Source organism: Amblyomma maculatum, chromosome 3 (assembly GCF_055883805.1).
Source record: "Amblyomma maculatum isolate TAMU_Amacu chromosome 3, ASM5588380v1, whole genome shotgun sequence".
In the NCBI taxonomy this organism is placed as follows: Eukaryota; Metazoa; Arthropoda; class Arachnida; order Ixodida; family Ixodidae; genus Amblyomma; species Amblyomma maculatum.
Genome location: NC_139346.1, coordinates 61,004,765 through 61,024,378, shown reverse-complemented (window position 1 = coordinate 61,024,378; position 19,614 = coordinate 61,004,765). Strand labels below are relative to the sequence as shown.

At 42.0% G+C, this 19,614-nt stretch overlaps 1 long non-coding RNA gene across 2 annotated transcripts; it reads right to left on the bottom strand.

Annotated features, from left to right (window-relative positions):
* Window positions 1-2,792: 2,792 nt before the first annotated feature.
* On the bottom strand, window positions 2,793-19,198 carry LOC146194859 (uncharacterized). 2 transcript variants are annotated; one of them, XR_014705492.1, is made up of 4 exons: window positions 18,983-19,198; window positions 15,185-15,275; window positions 4,682-4,884; window positions 2,793-3,051 (listed from the first exon to the last, which is right to left on the bottom strand). It is a non-coding gene; the product is annotated as an uncharacterized LOC146194859 (long non-coding RNA). The 2 variants fall into 2 exon arrangements; XR_014705493.1 differs by lacking the exon at window positions 15,185-15,275.
* Window positions 19,199-19,614: the final 416 nt, after the last annotated feature.

Genomic DNA, 19,614 nt, shown 5'->3' with positions numbered 1-19,614 from the left:
AGTTATAGACAGGTATTCGAAACTGCGCTTAGTGCCAGTTTGGTGGTTTGAGCCGCGTTATTCTGTTAAAACATGGCCGTCGGTATTACATTAAGAGCTTTGCGTGTGATGTCATCATTCTTCTTCTTCCCCAGTGCTGAACATGCTTTTAACCATGACCTGTCTCTCTTAGGGACCTCTCCAGCCCATGTCAGTCTGTAATTAGCTCGAGAGCAAAAGTGGGTCACCACCAGCTGGTTCTGATTATGTTTTTCTCTCTGTAGAGATAAGATAACGGGAGTGAACAGCCGGGCTTCCACACGACTAGAGGAGGCAAGGGGTAAAGACTGCTTTCCCTAAACCAGTCCAGTTTTATCTACCCTCTCCATCTTCGACACATGAAATGTGTAGTGCTTCATGAAACAAGCCATTCTTGGCTTTTTGCAGCCAAGCTTCAGTCGTGCGGCCTCGCGAGTCCCTGCTCAACTTTTGCCGAGTCATGGAGTTAACATCGCCTTTTGCTGGTGGCAACAATGGTTCAGTTCCATCTGCGTGCGTCTCTCAGCCGACTACCGAATATTGTGAAGCGACTTACATCGACGCCTGCCGAATCCTGGCTGTTTCACCGCAGCAAAATGGACTTGATGCGTTTCCGTCGACAAAGCGTGTGCCTGCGCTGGCGCTTTTTCGTGAACATGGTGATAAAGAAAGCGGAGGAAATCATGTCTGCCTCGTGTCCTGATGACTCCTACAGTGACTCCGATGAAGACGACATTGTTGTGCTTGTGTAAAAACGCGACTCCTTCGACAGCTTCGTTTGATGAGAGCAAAGCCGACAAGGACCCTCTGCCTGCTAAATGTGATCAATGCCGCCAACAACCCTCTCCCTGGAACTTGTACATATTTTGTATCCATGTCCATATTTTATGTCCGTTTCTAATTAAGCCAAGCTTGGGTAAATAAACTATAGTTTCATTTCGAACTCTTTCTTGCTATTCATATTATTAAGGGAGGCATTGCATAATTCATTTTTTGTAAATTGCCTATTCTCGATGCTCTTCGTTATTCCTTAATTGCTCTCAAAATAAATGCCAGAAAACATTGTTTTTTTTTCACGTGCTCGTTTGCTGCCTGTCGCAGTCCTTTTTCTCACCGTACTCTCCAAATCTTGTTTGAATAGTTACCACGCAGGGACGAAGAAAGGAACAAATGTATACACTGATTTATTTTTGGTAGAGCATTCAGTAGTTTTTTCAATATTGTTTCCATTATTCCTATACAGTAGGTTATGGCGGCTAATTTGGATGGAGAGTTTTCTTGTCCCTTTCGACTAAAGCTGCTTATAGCACTAACAGTTCACGTGCAAGAAAAAATAGAAGGGTTCAATGGTGCTGACCCTAATTTAGAGGGAAATCATGAGATCAGCTGCTCTAGAAGTCGAGGATATTTTCGATGAACATGCAAGTGGGAAACAACAAAGTGAAAAGCACCTTCAAAGGACTCTCAGGTCGAATCGACTTCCCAATCGCTACATACACCTCATCTAAAAACAAAAGCGGCATTTTACGATCCGCGTGTTACACAAATTCTTGCAAACCTTGGGTCGGTGAAAACCATAAGCATGTATTCGCAAGCGTTTCTCCCAAGGGTGATATTAAAAAAAAAATATTTAGCGCGCTGTTTAGGCCAAATTGACGCAGAATATGGAGGTAGACGCCTATTAGTAAGCAACAAAAATTGTAAACCCAATTGCTCTGCACAAATATACAGAAACATAAACTGGATGCGAGTGCAATATACGTACGTCCAAATAATGAGATTGACAATGCAAAGGATCGAAATTGGACACTAGAAAGGGGCGCCCTAAGCGCGTTCAAAATTATCCTAGTTCGAATTCTTCTTCTGGACATGTAGCTTCAAAACTGTCTCAACTTCCCTCCAGCTCTTTTAGTTGTTTCCGCCGCCGGATATACTCTGAAGTGCACAAGAGAATATTCCGGTCGCGTGCGTGGTGCTTCCTCTCTTGGTAGCGATTTGGAATTTATTTGCAAGGTCAACTCTTCTCAAACGTAAAAAGAATTTGACGGTCACGCATTTTTCCTTACTTTTGTAATTTACGAACTTCAACTTTTGAGGCTGGGCACGCGCGAACTAACATAAAAACAAGGGTTGTCATTGCTCGAAATTGACTTCATTTGTTCCTCGTTATCATATACGAATAACGTTTGATAAAGCTAAGATTTTGTGATCACTGGAACTGTCATTTTACACTGCTACAACTATTACGCCTGCTCATATAATTTCTACGCATATTATAGAACTATACCATAAACTGTGATGTCATGGTTGCAGATCGCAAAACCAGAGTATGAAGTAGGAAACAGAGACGTTGATTTGAGTTACGGTTGTGACGAATCCTCAAGGCATAATGTTTATATATTGCTTAACTATATATTTGTGGATAACGCAAACTTGCTATTTGGAATGCATTTTCGCAATGCTCTTGTACAAAATTTTAAACAGGATATTGCGTTGACTATGTAACACTAACTCGCCCACGCTTCCACTCCACCCTATTGGAAAACGCAGTGCCACTGGGAGACACTGGGCCAGTGTCATACCTGATTATCGGACCAGTGTGGCACTGCATATTGGCACACTGGCCTACACTGGCATGCTGGCCTACACTGGCGTGCTGGCCTACACTGGCATGCTGGAATACACTGGCATGCTGGAATACACTGGCATGCTGGACTACACTGGCATATGGCCTACACTGGCACAATGGGTGACACTGCTGGCACACTGGCAGTAGCTAGCCAGCATACAGACCACACGTGATACTAGCATGCAGGACAGAATACACCCTGCACAGAAGCGGGTGATGCCCTGTTCCCATTGACTGTAACGTAGAGCTTCGCATGATATATGCAATTTTATTTTCACACATTTCCTTCTGACGGCCCACACGACTGACTTCTGCAAACATATCATCAATGGCTTTTCGGTCCGAGATCCTTTTGTCAGTCGACATGTCACTTGGGTTTTCAGTGACCACCTTTTGTATTAGATCTAAAAAAAAAAGAGAAGATATGCATAAGTAACAGAAGCAAAATGGTGTTTAAGGTCATGGTTCGGAATTACACTGTTGATCTGCCACTAATTTTATCATTCATTTCACAGGGGTGCAATAGAAGAAATAGGATTTGTAGCAATTTTTGGAGCAGCAAAATCCGTATTTGGAGCAGCTCATAGGAGAAAAAAAAACATGCACTTTGCAGAATGAATTTAAATTTTGAAGCCATTAGCCAGAAAAGAAACCTTACCTTCGGGGCAAACAAACAAAAAATATGTGAATATCGGAAAGTATGGATGTGATCCAAAGGAAATCTAGCAAGGGCCACCTATTACAGGCGCTTGGCATATTTCGTTCCAGAATCTGGCGTGCACCTCTTTCTGTAAGCATTTTGTACCGCAAGGCGTGGCATCAAACAAAAAAAGAATGTTAGCCATACAACCAAGGTTAATTTTTCAAAAAAGAAAGGATACAAAAAGCTAAAGAATGTGCTTTTTTTGCATCTAGCGCGGATTGACAATCTCATTCAGAGATTCTTGCTTGCAAGACTTTTAAAACAATATTTTACTGTCTGCAAAATTCATAGCTTGTGTCGCGCGACGACAGCTCCAGTCGAGATTCAAAGCCATCAGCCTGCTATCAGCCTGTGCTTAAATGCGAGCGCAGTACCAAAAACAAAAATCTTCATTCAAAAGCACAAAAAAAAAGCAACCGAAAGGCGAAAGGGCAAATGCCAAAAGCAGATAGGAAATCAAGTCGTATATATTCGTATAAGCAAGGCTATATACTTCGTGCACAGAGCAATTTAGATGTTCCGGCATCCATAAATGTTAATTCTGACAGTCTTGGGCTACATTGTGGTGTTATGGAATTCAAAATTTGGCTGCTGCGCGTTTCCCGACATGCCGATGCCTTCCCTCCACCCCACCCCCCCAATTTATTATCACCAACAGAAGCCATAACTGATGCATCTCCTACACTATCTGACGGGAAAGTGAGTCTTGAGTCTATCAACTAGACTGATTAAAAACAACCTTGCTGCACATGAATAGCCCAACAAAATACAGAAAGCTTCCAGAAGCGACATAAAAAAAAACAAGATACACCCATTAAAAGCATGCAGTGCTTAAAACAAAGCATGGAAGTATTACTGCAAAATCAAAAATACTACCACGCCCCTTTTAGCAATGCAACGCAGTAGCAGTGGTGCCTCGTTACAAATGGCTTCTATGCATTAAAAGGATACTTCACCGCACGAACTGTGACCCGTGCGTTGAAGCATCCTCAAACCGCAACAGTTCAGCGTACTCAAAGTGGAGGAAGCACGTGAATGCTAGAAAGGAAAATATGGGTAGGCGTTAGAACGGCATGAAGCCATCTCAAAATAAAAATAAAAGGCCAGTAACATGCTGGAGTGTCTGAAACGTCCCGACTGGCTATATCACGGTCGCAGAAAGTTGTCTTCGAGCATGGCAAATTTTTGCGGCCGTTCGGCGCATTTTGGTGCAAATTCAGCAAGTTTTGCGCACGCAGAATTATGCTGCTGTATCAAAATGGCACAATTGGCACAGCTGTTGCAGCATTGATTTCAGCAACAAGCATAAAACGAAACCTAGTCATGATTACCATCACTTTCTCAGGGGTTGCCGGCATCTCTGGAACACTGCCTGCAGTCCTTCTGCAATGCTGGCCCGTGAGGCTTCTCTCTCAACTGCGCAGGTGTCCAGAAATACCATCACCATTTCCCGCTCCACTTTTGTCTCATTTTTCTTGCTTGTGATAAATTGAACTTTCCTCTCGTTGATGTACAGATTCGACCCAAAGTGAACCTGCAAGCACAAAATTGGCACACATAAAATATGTATATATAGAGGGTGGAAAAAAGAGGCACAGTCATCCATAATGAGAATTTGCAACACTAAGATGAGTTCAAAAAGTACTTCAGTGGTTATTTATGTGGTTTAACATCACAAAGTGACTCAGGCTATAAGAGACGCCACAGTGGAAGGCTCCAGAAATTTATACCACCTAGGGTTCTTCCACATGCAAGGCATCGCACAGCACAGTGGCGCCTTGCTTTTCACAAACTGTGCCCACTGCCACCAGAATTCGATCCTGCATCCTTGAGTTCAGCAGTCGTCGCCCGGAATCAGATCGCGGACAGCCAATTGCAGAAGGCTTTGAGGTATTCAACTTCCGTTTTGGCCTTTTTTGCGACAAGTTTTTCTATAATCTGTTTTGGAAGAAGGAAGATCCTGCAGACGATCACTTCATTTCGTCCATGCGCATACGAGGGCATCGAGTCGATTGATTGGTAGGGTAATAAGGGAAAACAAAGGTTATAGAGTGGCTAGATATTGTTTACTTTCAAAAGGAGCTGGACGAAGTCACTGCTTGCAATGGAAGTCTGCATCGATGTGCAGGAGCACACCACGCACCAATGTGGTGTTTCCATTAGAAACCAGATGTGTTACATGAAATTTCATCAGTGTTATATCGTACTTCATGCTGTTAAGTGTTAGAAATGGAGTATTAGCCTAACTGTACTTCCCTAGACCAAACCGCGAGGCAGCAGTAACAGAGCAACGCTGAAAATGCGCTGCTCTGTTGCAGTCCCGTTTGTGCGGTGTGCACCAGTGGCAACGACAGGAGTTAGCGCAGTGATGGCACGACTCATCGCCAAGGATTGTCGCTTCACATGGTTACGACTTAAATGTTAGCTCCTTTAAATGGCTTAATATTGCTTCAATAACATTCCCCATCCAGCTTGGCACGGGAAAATGCTGTGCATTCAGACACTTATCGCACTATGGCTGTATTCGCACTTTTGCAGATGTTGCATGTGTTCGTGATCAGGGTGTCCGGCCCGGCCCACCCAAGATAAATATACCTGGGCCCAGACCAAGCCCAAGGGCTTCTGAGCAGCCCCAGCCCGTGCACAGCTCTAGAACCTACCTTAACTATAAAGCAGGTTTGGGGGTGCAGGTTAACTGCAAATTTTTTTCCAGGGGGAAGGGGGAGGCAGTGGTCACTGCACAACAATGTAGTCCATGTAGTCCGCCATTCTCATAGCCATCAACGCTTGTCAAACAGATAAGGAGCCAACAGAAGGCAGAGGCAAATCCACATCCATAGCATAGTCTTTATTCTCCATGCCATATGTCGCTTTGTTCTGCCAGCAGTTGTTAGGCCTTTTGCAAGGTGCTGTTTCAACACCCTATCAACACAGTTTGCACTGATAGCCTTTGTTTTGGTGCCATGAGTGCGACTCGGCAGCAGTCTTTCACAGCGAAAAACAAGCTAAAGGTTACGAACCAGTTTTTTTTTACCCTCACGACTGCTAGCGCGCTCCTGCTCTCGACACTAGGCAACATCTGTCAGGCGCGCGTGACAGGGGACTGCAGGACTGTGGGTCATGCGGATGCCCCGTGTTGAATAAGTGTTTGTGAGCGATCATTCTTCAATGCTGTCGTTAACGCACTGTACCGCTTATGCATGGAGGTGTATGCTGTGTCTCGCTACTCATACCTGTCCCTGTTCCAGAGAGTACAACAGCATTTTAAAGCGCACTGTTCTTTTCTTGAAGCAATATACGAAGGTAGTCGACCATGCAGGTTGCAAACTGTAAATCGCCGTTTATGTGCAGTGGCGGCATTTTTTTCTGAGACTGCCCTTCGCATAATTCACACGTTTCGCTTTTTACTTTTTTGATTCTGCGAATGAGAATGTAAAATTTTGGACCGGACTCCATGATGTGAGATGTAACCAGATCTGAGAGCTTCGCACTGAAGGTTGCTTAGGCAAAACGCGTTTTCAGCCACCAGTGGTTTGTCTTTGGCTTTCGTTTGCCGTTCCTTAACAGCAGTGTAAGTCTGACCATGGGCGAGTTGGTAATCCAAGAGAGTGCAGACAGCGCAAAAAAAAAAAATACTAGCACAAAAGCTTTTTTTTATGGTGCTGTGTGCAATTTGACTGTAAGCAATACAAATTGTTATTTCCTTATTACAGAGAAAAGTATGCATGCAAAACATTTGAGCGGAATAGCTTTTTGCTGTCAGCAACTCCCCGAGACACAACACAATTTCATTACATGCTTTGACCTGGCCCAAATGGCTAAACAGCTCTTTCACACACACTGAAAGCACTGAAATAGAATATACTTGTATTCAGCTGCTACTGTGTTAATATTTGTTCAAAACTTAAAAGAAATAGAGAAACTGTGTTGTGTCCTCTAGCGGTGGCTGTGGATAGGGCTCTTCACTGCCGAGCCAGAAGACATGGGTTCGATCACGGAAGCTATGGCCGCTCTTCGATGAAGATGAAGGCGCTTGTGATGTCATGTGATGTGTTGTGTGATGTCAGCGCGCGTTAAAGAACCCCAGGTATTTGCTAAATTTCCGGAGCACTTCACTACGGCGTACCTCATTGTCGATGCCACTTTTGGATGCTAAACTCCATATACCACTGATAACCGAGTTGTCATGCTCCAGTTAGCATTTCTTTGCTGCAGTTTCTTCCTTTGGCATGTACAAAAATGCTTGAAACGCAGGCATTACGGTTTGATAGGCACTAGATTTTCCAGGGATAAAATGAAACGATCCTAATGTGGTGGTATGTATAAAGAACAAAAAAAAACTTGCCTGCTGTTAGCCTGTCGACTCAGATGCGCACACCGCGATAATTTGTTGGTGTTAATGGCACACACCACGCTAACAACAGCACAGCGCAATTGGTGAGGTTCGAAATGGCTGGTATGAAGGAAGAGCTCACTAGAAGTGAAATTATATGCGAGTCGTATGCAAGAGTAATGGTTTGGTTTGGTTCGTGGGGTTTAACGTCCCAAAGCGACTCAGGCTATGAGAGACGCCGCAGTGGAGTACTCCGGAAATTTATAGCACCTAAAGGTTCTTTAACGTGCACTGACATCGCACAGCACAACGGGCGCCTTGCTTTTCGCCTCTATCGAAAAGCGGCCGTTGACGGCCGGGATACGATCTCGCATCCTTGGGAACAGTATTCGAGCGCCATAACCACTGCGCCACCCCAGCGGGGTGCAAGAGTAATGCTTGCAATTGTTCAGACATTTTGTCATCAGTAAGGCACCAAAATGACAGCATTATAGTGCAGTTGCATGCTGAGCATCAAGCACAGTTAACGTGAATGTAGTACTAAATCCCACTAATAATTAGTCGATTTTAACTTTACGACAATGAAAATAAACTTGCTCCAACACAATCATGCCATGAAAATATTTTTGGCAATTTTGTCTAGCTCCCGAACGCTAGCTGAACATGGCTACTGAACAGGCACGGTCCCGCCGTCCCCAAGGAAGTGTCCACGTGGCGGCGCGCCGGCAAAAAATGGCCGCGCCCGGGAGCAGCTATAAATCTGGTCTATAGCCACTGGAAATTTGCAACAAAGCTGCAGCAAAACAAAATGACGTCGAAGAGTTGTGCATTCGCAAGTGGAGGAAGACAAAAAAAAAAAATCTTGAAAGAATTACAAGCGTTTCGTGGCCTGAAGACTGGATTCCATTCCGTCCCCCTTTATTCACTACATAGTGAAGTGTGCCTTTTTTGGAGAAAAATTAATTTTGGGTAAAAGTTAAGAATAGAGTACAGAAATGCAGGGATGTAACAGCTGAAATAGGATTTGTAACAATTTTAAGAGCAGCAAAATCTTAATTTTTGGAGTAGTAAATCCATATTTGGAGCAGCTGAACGAAAAAAAAACTGCACTTAGCAGCAGCATGAAGTTTTGGAGCCGTTAAACAGGGAGGAAACATTACTCTCGGCACAAAAAAATGAAAAGATGTGAACATCGACAGTATGAATGTAATCCAAAGGAAATCTAGAAGGGGCCATCTATCACCGGCACTTAGTATATTTCTTTTAAAAATCTGGCATGTACCTGTTTTTGTAAGTAAGCATTTTGTATTGCAAGGCATGCTATCACACTAAGAAAAAAAAGAATGTGAGCCATAAACCCGAGGAGGTTAATTTTTCAAACTTCCGGGACTGAACAAAAAACCAAAATCTAGAGAATATTCATTCCTTTTTTTCTGCATCTAGTGCGGTTTGACGATCTTAATCATGGGATCTTATGCCCCACCGGGGTGGCGCAGACAACTATTCCCAAGGATGCGGGATCGAATTCCGGCCTTGGCGGCCGCTTTTCGAAGGGGGCAAAAAGCAAGGCGCCCGTGTGCTGTGCGATGTCAGCGCACGTTAAAGAACCCTAGGTAGTCGAAATTTCCGGCGCCCTCCACTACGGCGTCTCTCATAGCCTGAGTCGCTTTGGGGCGTTGAACTCCACAAAACACAAACAAAACAAACTTATGGGATCTTACCTTGCTCGGAAGACTCGCAAAACAATGTTTTACTGTCTATGAAATCTACAGCTTGTCTCATGCAAGTGCAGCTCCGGAGCTCAATTGGAAGCCTATGCCCAAAAGTTACCGCAGTACAAACACATAACAAAAAGCAATGCTGGTTCAAAAGAAAACGCAAACAAATACCAAATACAAGAAAAACAGCAACCAAAAGACAAAGGGGCTATACCGAAAGCAGATAAAGTGCGTAATAAAGCAGTGCGCACGTTGCATGCATCACACCTAACTTCGCATTGTTACGACGCTGCTCCTACATCGTGGAACAAGATCGAGACCGGTATATCGTCTACGGGTGGGCACCACCGTGTCACCGCAGTGATAAGCGTACCACAGTTCTGGCTGCGACGACCTGTCTGCGTGGGACTTCCGCTGTCAGCTGCCTTTAAAACGGACACCGCATCGATCTGCTCTTCAGTTTGGCAGCAGTGGGCACGTTGCATGCATCACACCTAACTTCGCATTGTTACGACGCTGCTCCTACATCGTGGAACAAGATCGAGACCGGTATATTGTCTACGGGTGGGCACCACCGTGTCACCGCAGTGATAAGCGTACCACAGTTCTGGCTGCGACGACCTGTCTGCGTGGGACTTCCGCTGTCAGCTGCCTTTAAAACGGACATCGCATCGATCTGCTCTTCAGTTTGGCAGTGGTGCGCACGTTGCATGCATCACACCTAACTTTTCCTGCTTTGCAGGTAAGCGAGTTATTCATTTATAGCGCCTTTTCATGCTGCTTTTTGCACGCTACTGCCAAACTTGAACCTTTTCTGAGTCTTGTACAGTGAAGTGAAATCTTCAAACATGTCTAAAGAGTTCATGAAAGCACTTGAGGATTTTAAACGAGAAATGAGGCATGAACTGCGCAGTGTCAAGGATAGTGTCAAGTTCTGTAGCGATACGTGTGATGAAACAAAAGTAATTAGCACAGACGTTAAAGCACTCAGAAAAGAAATTGCTGAGCTTTTGAAATGTAATGAAGACCTCAGAAAGGAAAACAAGCGCTTGACCGAAAGAGTAAATGAGCTTGAACAATATAGCCGCCTGAACAACTTGGAGATAAAAGGTGTGGACTCAGATGAAAGCCCAGTGGACATTGTAATGAAAATTGGGGAACTAATTGACGAGCCTGTCTCTGAAGCGGACATCGACACGTGCCACACGGTTCCGACACAAAGTTCCGAGACCAATATTCTGGTTCGATTTGTGAAAAGGGACAAGCGACATGCCTTTCTCTACAAAGCCAGGAAACAAAGGATTTCAAACGATAAACTTGGTTTTTCTGGGAAAGAGCCAGTGTTTGTTAATGAGCACCTCACACAAGCCAACAAAAAGTTGCTCGGAGCTGCTATTGCGCGCAAAAGGCAAGTAGGATGGAAATTTGTTTGGACCTCTGGATGTAAGGTTCTTGCGCGCCAGAATGAGACGGGGGATGTGCTGAGGATCCGTGATCTGTCTGATTTGGAGAAGATGACTGAATAATCTGTGCATCTGTAGAGATATATCGTTGTTGATATTTTTCCATGGACTTTGAACCCTCATGTCAGTATTATAATAATGATGCTTTCAACCTACTGTTTCGCCCAGACAAAACTAGATTTTCTGCAATTCATATCAATGCTCGTAGTATGAAGAACAAAAGCGATTGCCTCACGTTGTTTTTGGAATCTTTAAAAGTAAACTTTGATGCACTTTTGTTTACTGAGACCTGGCTGACTTGTAATGACGATCATGTTTCGTTTCCTGGTTATAATTACAACGGTTTACATAGGCCAAATGGCAGAGGCGGTGGTGTTGCAATTTATGTATAAAACTGTTATGCGCACAGAAGATTTTTCAATTATGACGCCAAATGTTGAATGTTTGGTAATAGCATTGTCCCACATTATGGTTGCTACAATATACAGACCACCTGCTGGCAGCAGATCCCACTTTTTCCGGTTCTTGGAAAGTCTAATGGAATTCCTGAGTTCCACCAAGCTTCCTTTTGCTCTTATGGGTGATGTTAACATAAATATAAGTTCCGATGATAACATTTCACGGGAACTAAACAGTATCATTCATACATATGCGTGTTCTAACAACATAACCTTACCGACAAGAATAACTCCAACTACTTCTACCTTGCTAGATATCTGCGTTACAAATGTGTTAGTTTCTGAAGCCATGTTTGGTGTGTTGACTAATGACATCAGCGACCATCTACCTGTTTTTTGCTTTGTTCCTCTTAGAATGCATAAGCAAAACATTTCCGCGTTTTCTTATAAGGTAAGAGATATAAATGAAAGATCTCTCGATAAATTCAAATTACTCATCGAGGGTGCTTCTTGGGATAATATATATGAGATGAGCGATGTAAATGAGGCATACGAAGGCTTCATTCACAAATTTCTTGCATATTATGACGAAGCATTTCCGCTGAAAGACAAAAAGGTGAAAAGTAAGAAGTTTAGAAAACCATGGATTACTAAAGTGCTATACGAGAAAATTAATAAAAAATAAGATGTACCATAGATTTATTGAGACTAAAAATGCTGATATTTTTACTGAATACAAGAAATACAGGAATAAATTAAATAAGGAGCTAAAAAGTGCCAAATCCATTTACTATGTTGATCGCTTTTCACAGCTGCGTAATGATGCAAGAAAATTGTGGCATCAAGTAAATAATTTACTCAATAGAAAAACGCGCTCCGATTACTTAGAAGTAACTACCAGTAATGGGATAATGGCTGGCACCGACTTAGCCACAGCTATGAATGAATTCTTTGTTAACGTCGGCAGCGCAGCTTTCAATAATCCAGTCTCATGTACAACGTACTCAAATTTAATTAATCCATTACCAAATTCTGTTAACTTTTATTCTGCAACTACAAAAGAAGTCAATGATTTAATTAAAAACTTGAAAGATAACGCATCGGCAGGGCATGATGATATCAAAGCATCGCCACTAAAACACGTATCAATGCTTATATGTGATGTCCTGACGTATATCATTAACCTAATGCTTCAAACTGGAACGTTCCCTAATCAGTTAAAGATAGCTAGAGTATGCCCGGTACATAAAGGTGGAAATAAGAATGAAATTTCTAATTATCGTCCAATTTCCATATTGCCCGTATTATCCAAAGTGTTCGAGGGAGTAATCAATACTAGGCTCGAAAAGTTCTTTCACAAATACAGCATTATAACCAGCTCTCAGTATGGGTTTGTGAAGCGAAGGTGCGCTGAACAAGCATTGTTAACCATAAAAGAAAAAATAATCGATAACATTGAATGTCGGAAATATACCCTTGGCTTATTCCTGGATTTTCGGAAAGCATTTGATTGTGTACAACATGATATTTTATTAAGTAAATTGGCTGATTATGGAGTCCGTGGTGTGCCACTAGATTTATTAAGAAGTTATCTGTGGAACAGGCTACAGTTTGTACGAGTTAATAACTGCTGCTCTACTAACATGGTTATACGGCAAGGTGTTCCCCAAGGATCAATTTTGGGACCATTGTTATTTATAGTGTATATTAATGATATCACAAATATTCCTAACTCACCTGATTTGATCATGTACGCGGATGATACCAATATTTTTTTTACCGACTGTGCCTTGTCTAGATTAGAAACTACGGTCAATGAATATTTAAACAATTTAGAGATTTGGTTGACGGCAAATAAACTCAGTTTGAATCTTAATAAGACTACCTACATTATATTTAGGCCAATCAACACCACTCTTCAATGTAGTATAGTAATTAAATATAACAGCAACGTTATAAAGCAAGTTACGAATCACAAGTTTCTAGGCGTTTGGTTCAATGAAAACCTTTCATGGAATACGCACATTTTAAATTTAGTAAAATACTTGAGTAGAATTGTAGGATGTCTTTACAGAATTTCTAATTTGGTACCCGTTTGGTTAAAAATTTTAATTTATTATGCTCTTTTTTATTCCAAACTAACACACTGTATTCTCATATGGGGAACCACAACTTCTACAAATATTAATAAGTTGCTTGTTCTTCAAAAAAAAGCTCTTCGAGCTATTGAAGGTTTTTACGGTATACCGCGCGACTTGCCTACAGAACCCTTATTTAAAAAATATGCCATATTAGCCGCCAGTCAGATTTACTACTTTCGTCTTCTGCAGTACATTCACCATAATAGGCTGTATACTACTCTACCTGATAGATCTACAGTAACTTATGACCTGCGAACACGAAAAAAACTTGTACCTATTACCCGAACCAACTATGGAAAACAGAAATTAACTTTTCAGGTGCCATCCCTAATCAACAACACACCAAATGTGGAATTTCCATTGGCACCTAGGGTATTTAAAAAGAACTTAAAACAATATTTAAATGAATATCCCCTATAATTGCAATGGTGGTAGTAACTGTATTTTTCTCATATGTAATCTTTTTTGTGTAAATATTTTTTGCTTTTAGTGTAAATATTTATGTTATTGACAGCGTGATCTGTTGATTTGTATATATCCAATGAATACTGCATGTATGCATATATTTTACATATCGTATATAAGTGTTGCATAATGTTTTTTTTTTTAATTTTGTATACACTAGAGGTGTGTGCTGCTGTCTGTTGTTATCTGGTTTGGGAGCCAAGGCCCAGTCAGGCTTGCCGCCTTTTGCCTTGGCTTCCCCTTTCTTGTAAAAGAAAGAAAGAAAATAAACTCCAACTCCAACTCCAATAAGCAAATAAAAAAAAAATTAGCGGGAATGTCTTCGGCCTGTGACTGACTCTTCCTAGAGGTTGGCAATGACGGTTTTGCCTGAATATTTTGATTAAGGGGAGCAGGGCGATGAGTCGGGATATTAAGTTAAATATTTCATGCACAGAACAGACTGCAGAAAGGGTTAACGCAGAGTGTTCAAAGCCAATCAAGATTCTTAATTATGAACTTCACTTTGAAGGCGAACAGCCAGCCACCTGTCAGAAAGGCAAATCATCCTTTGACACCATTTATATCACTCCAAGTGATGAGCGGTTGCAATAAATCTGGTTGTTCCAAGTAGCTAGATTTTCATTCAAGTACATTCAAATCTCGTTACTACAAACACGTTAACATAAATATGTTAGCAAACAGAGAGAGTCGGTGTAATGAAGTATGCACCCGATGAAGCATTGCACAAAGCGGAAGGTATAGAGGTTTTTAATCAGTCGCGTGCTGCACGCAGTAGAAGAAAATAACTTATTTCTTCAAAGGAAGCAGCTTTGAAGTTCGTGAAACATTTTCATTTCAGATCTGGCTTTTATGCATGTCTCTACTGCCAAGATACATCATTTTCATACCAAGATTAGATCACTCCCTTATAACCACTAATTTTTCAGTACCGTGATAATTCAAAATAATGAACCATTTTAGCCCAACATGATTCATAATATCGAGGTTTGGCCATGAAAATCCAGTGCCCAGAAAAATTCAAGGCATTCCACTTTTTTTCTTGCTGTGATACATGGATGCATATTATAAATGAGTAAACAGGATACTTCTAGATAGTTTCATTTTACAGATGCCTTAAAGCCATGCACCTGTCAAAATATATGAAGTCTGTGCTAGCACCACACCATACTAAAGTGCTGTTTTAGTTTTCCAGGCCATATGTAACTGCATTAAATAGGATAAGCAGAATATGTCACATCATACAACATGCACACGTTAACTAATACTCTTGAACGATCAAAAGTTACAGCCTTCTAGCTTTGTTAGGGGCTTACATTTCTTCCCGTGACTTCAAAGAGCTGAACACGAGGCGGAGAGGTGGGGGGGGGGGGGGGGGGCTGCCAACTTTCGCATGAGCCATGTTGACTGAAAGGGAAGGTGAAAAATACAGGTCAAATATGAGATACTTGTATGGACTGACATTAGCAAGTGGCACTCCAGATACCTTTTGCAATGACAATAACATGTACGGCACCTACTTCTAATAAAGTAGCCATGTATGTACAAAAGGACAAAAAGCAGGCAACAAGGTATTTATAGCGAAAAAAGCAATATAGGGTGTATGTAATAGACAGTAAAGCAACACTAGTAGCAGGTCTGGAAAAATTATATCAGCAGAGATATATCCATTGCAGGCCAAAGGCCTCTTTCATATTCTTACAATTAACCCGGTCCTCTGCTAGCTGCATCCACTTGACCCCTGTGAACTTCTTAAATTCATCCGCTCACCCAACTTTCTGCTGCACCCTGCTATGCTTTAGTTACCTTGGAATCCAATTTGTTGCCCTAAGTGACCATCGACTATCTTCTGTTTGATAAACAAGTATGTGGCAGTTTTATCAAACATTATTTACGTAGTGTCCAAAAACATCAAACAAGAATATTTAGGGTGCCTTCTATGGACACAGTAATGAGGTTGAGCCTTGTGGAAGTAAACAGTATGTGCATATTTTCATTTCTGAGGGCTTTATTTGTGGTTATGTAGGCTGCTGCTAAAATGTCTACATATAAAAAACCTCCAAAACAAGAGAATTAGAACAAAAATAAACTCAATAAGAATGAATATACATCATTCCAAGATGACATCCTCCCATTCCTTGAAAAAAAAATTGAGCAGTGCATCCTCGATTATGCCAAAATGGTAGGTGGATGCCACTGTAGGATGGCTCGAAGAGAGCTACTGAATGAACACAGTAGGTAATAAACAATGCAATCACTTATACTTAAAAGAATACAGTATACATCGAGATGAAAGTGAATGCAGGTTGTCTGGTGCCTTGTTGATGAAGGCAGCTGATGTACGATCAACGACTGTGCCAGTAACACCAACAAATTATCGCGGTTCGTTCATCGGAATCGACAGGCTAACAGCACGCAAGTTTTGTTGCGCTTTATTTATAAACAACGGAGCATTAGGATCGTTTCTTTTCATCGCTGGATAATCTAGCACCTATTAAACAGTAGTGCCTTTATGTCAAGCATGATACTTTTTTTTGATCCTGCACGTACATTGTCATACACGCCAAAGGAAGAAACTGCAGCAAAGAAATACTAGCTGGAGCATGACAACTGTTTTTATGTGGTATATGAAGTTTAGCGTCCAAAAGTGGCATCGGCTATGAGGTACGCCGTAGTGAAGTGCTCCGGAAAGTTAATGAATGCCTGGGGTTCTTTAACGTGCGCTGGCATCGCACACCACACAAGCGCCTTCAGCTTCATCTTCATCGAAGAGCTGCCATAGCTTCCGTGATCGAGCCCATGTCTTCTGGCTCAGCAGTCGAGAGCCCTATCCACAGAGCCACTCGCTGAAAGGCACAACACAGTTTCTCTATTTCTTTCAAGTTTTGAACAAATAACACAGTAGCGGCTGAATACGAATATTCTCTATTTAGATGCTTTTGGTGTATGTGAAAGATCTGTTTAGCCATTTCGGCCAGGTCATAGCATGTAATGAAATTATGTTTTTGAGTCTTAGGCAGAAATCACAAAAAGCTACTACGCTCAACCATTGTTCATGCAGACTTCTCTTTGAAATAAGGAAATAAAAATTTGAATTGCTGTTAGTGGGAGTGCAGACCGCCCAAGCAAAAAAAAAAAAAAAACATCGGAAACGTAGCTCCACATTTTTTTTTTTTTTTGCGCTGTCTGCACTTGTGGATTGCCCAACTCGCCCAAGCGTCTGTTATAATCGGACTTAAACTCGCGTTAAGGAATGGCAAATGAAAGCCAAAGACGAACCACTGGTGGCCGAAAACACGCTTTGCCTAAGCAACCTTTAGCGTGAAGCTCGCCAATCCGGTTACATCTCACACCATGGAGTCTGGTCCAAAATTCGTAGAATCAAAGAAGTAAAAAAGCAAGACATATGCATTCAATGCTTCTGAAGGGCAGTCCGAGAAAAAAAAATACGCCGCTGCTGCGCATGAACGCTGATTTACAGTCCGCAACCTGCATGGTAGCCCACCTTCGTATATTGCGTCAAGAGGACAGTGCGTTTCAAAATGCTGTAATATTATGTAGAACAAGGACAAATGTGAGTAGCAAGGCACAGCACACACCTACATGCGTAAGTGGTAGAGCGCGTTAACCGCAGAATTTGACAACGATTGCTCACAAACACGCATATTCAACGCGAGGCGCCTGCGTGATCTGCGGTCCCGCAGTCCCCATACATACGTCGCCTGGTGTCTAGAGCAGGAGCGCGCTGGCAGCCTGCGCGTGAGGGTAAAAAAATCTGGTCTATACCAAGCAGATATGTCTGGCCAACAATAACTGTTAGCAAAGTAGCGTCCAAGCAACAAATACAAAACCAAGATCATCACTCACATCGTCCAAACAAGACAGTCACTACTCTCGCCACAGACACAAACTTAAACAAAAAATAAACATCTGCAGCTGCCACGAATTAGGTTCACATTCCCTCCCAATACCTCTAAATGTGTCCGATTTCTGAGTTTCAACGGAATAAAAAACACATCAAGGCAACCCTCCTTTCAATTGCTGATCACCTTGGCCAATCTGGTCAGCTGCAGTTCATTACAAAACACGACTGCTTTTGCACCAGCTTTCTTCCTCACAAACATAAAATTCTTAATTTACTGGGTTGCCTTCTCTTTGCATAGGCCAGCCGGAGCTGCGAAGCCCCGTTGTTTGTCAGTTTAAAGAAGACTAAGGTTATTCCTCAGAAGGTATTTAAAGTCATTGATTTTTTAGAGGAACAACCTTCGTCTTCTTCAAACTGACAAACAATGGGGCTTCACAGCTCCGGCTCATCTTCCGAGAAGTCCTCAGTAAGTCTTCAAGCTCATCCAAAAAGCATTCCTCATGCACCACACATCCCTAGCAACAACTCATAAACAGCCTTCAAGAACTGAAATTTCATTTTTGCACAAGGACAAAGAGGCATCAATGAACCATGTGCTGTCTTTCTTTTGTATCTATAACGCCTCAAAAATTTATCTGCCAATCCTATTCCGACTCTTGCCTAATAAGAAGAACTTAGGCAATTAAAAAGAATTTTATGCTTGTGAAGAAGAAATGAACTGCAGCTGACCAGATTGGGCAAGGCAATCAGCGATTCAAATAAGGGTTCCCTTCATATGTCTTTTGTGTTGAAACTCACAAACCGGACTCATTGTTTAGATGTATTGTGCGTGAATGTGAACCTGATTCTTGGCAGCTGCAGATGTGTTTTTTTTTTAGTTTGTGCCTATGTGGCAGGAGTTTTAACTCTTGTTAGAAGATGTGAGTGACAGCCTTGGTCTTGTATTTGTTGCTTGGATGCTACCTTGCTAACATTTACTATTGGCCAGACATATCTGCTTGGGATAGAAGATGTGTGCGAGTGTGCGGTACTTGAGAGTAGAGGAGGAAGTTGTGGCCGAGTGTGCAAGAGGAAATTCGGGTACAGTTTTGTATTACAGTTTGTAGTGTGTGCCTGTTTCGTGTTTGTTTCTATGTGTTTGTCTAGGCTTCACTGCAATTCTGAGTATTATGCACCAACTCACCCCATAAGCTGCTACACCACCCTTTACTGACTATGAAGGAGGTGACAAATTATGAATGTAACATACCTCATCGGGAGTTTTGAAAGATTTGAATGCCTTGAGGATGTTCTCCATCTCAATGTGATTCGCCTGGCACTTCCATTTCCTTTTCCGATTGGACATTATGAGGCCTTTGAAGAAGACAAGTCGCTCACAGATTAGCGTGCAGTTGAATAGATGATCCTTCAGTTGATCAGCTCCAGCGTTCTGCTGCCACCCTCATAGTAGTCAGCTGACCTATCTATTTTCCTTTCAATAAATATTGCTCTGTAGACATACCGGTTGTCTAAAATAGCCAGTTTGCAATGACCCCACAATGCAAAACCGTTACTCGGCAAGCACCTTTACGATTCTCAAGGAGGTGGTAGCTAATCATACTATTATAATAAAATGAACCCCAAGTGATATTGCTCATGCACTTTCACTTACTATTTAGAGGGTCACAATGTATCTAATACTGCACACATGTTAGCCTCATCTTGCAAAGCACTTTTGAATTGGTCCCTCATCCAGACAGTAAGTGTTGCATGTATAGGCTACAGCTTTAAGAAATGGACTGTCCAACTGGACCACATCACAAATAAAACTGCACTTAATAAATACCCTAACTATTATGTACAGCTCTTTTGAGCGCAGCTGGTTATGGCGTGATGACAAAA